The following is a 1353-nucleotide window of genomic DNA, read 5'->3' as shown; positions in this document are numbered from 1 at the left end:
TTGATAATTCTTTGGCTTAATTCTACACCTCTGTGCCAAAGAATGGGGAAAAAAGTGTTTAAAAAAACGAAGGTGATTACAAATATGAAATAAACAAAAATAAAATTCAGATCAAATGTAAATATTAAAAATAAGAACAGAATTCAGTGGTAAAATTGGCTAAAATACCTTACACTTATTTTACAGGCCCATTTCCATGTAAGGGAAACGAATAAAACAATACAGCATAAGACCTCTCATACAATTCCAAAATTCAATTCATAAAAAAAATAGAAAGGAAAAATTATAATAATAACAGAAACTTACTTATAACTACTTAATCTAAAAATTAAAAAATGTTTGAACTCGCCTAGTGCCTCCTTTAACGATCTTCAAACTAATACCAATATATCATAAAAGTCGGAACAGTGTGCAAAAAATAAAACCCAAATCAAATGCTTGGAAATAAACGCGACAAAAAGGTATGGACTTGAATTTGTTTCGCACTAAATAGGCAAAAACACCGTGCAGTTAATGATTATGCAGAAAATATATGTTGGGCTGTGTATGTATGATTGTGTGTGTTTAGTGTCAATTTGAAGTAACTACGTTTGTACCTATATTTCCTCGTTTATTTTTATTTTTTGGCTAATTTCTTAACTAATCCCATATAGGAATTATCCTCAACGCTAATATATGTACAAACATACGCTACATACATAAGTTTAAGAATGGCACTCACCGCATTACTCACTCCTATGTAGGCGCCTGCATCTCGTTGAGTAGCTACGCTGAATTGTTAAATATACTACGCTCAATCACTCGATCAGATCGCTCGCTTGTGATCTTGATTTGTGAGTAATTTAGTAGTGATAAATTTATAGCCGTGGCGACAATGCACAAAAAATGCGCTTAAAAAACAAGACGGAATAAAATTAGAAATGCATAGCTATTTTAATATTTATTTTAATTCATGATAGTTTCGGTAATAGTGAAGTTAAATAAATTTTTAATATAGTTGGAAATTTCTGAAACTCAAGTTGTTGTTGTACTAAGTCAAAGAAACAGCGTGTATGGATAGACACAAGTGGAAAGCGAATCCCACGAAATGGAAAAGGAACGAACAGGAACTGAAATCAACGCCAAAATGTAATAAAAGGAATGAATAAGTGAAAGCAAATCTAAAAAAAGTAAAGAAGCAAAATTTAAATGGCCAAGAATAAAAAAAATGACCAAGAAATTTGTAAACACCGATTACGTTATCAAAAAAAATATAATTAAAATCAAGAAATGAGTAAAATAATTATAAGCATAAATTATGTTGAGAATGGACTAGACAACGCAAAATTTTCTTTCCCCCTTAGCCCCTGTTCA

This window comes from Eurosta solidaginis, chromosome X, assembly GCF_040869045.1.
Source record: "Eurosta solidaginis isolate ZX-2024a chromosome X, ASM4086904v1, whole genome shotgun sequence".
NCBI lineage: Eukaryota > Metazoa > Arthropoda > Insecta > Diptera > Tephritidae > Eurosta > Eurosta solidaginis.
The sequence above is the reverse complement of the archived record's forward strand: the minus strand, read 5'-3'. Positions refer to the sequence as shown.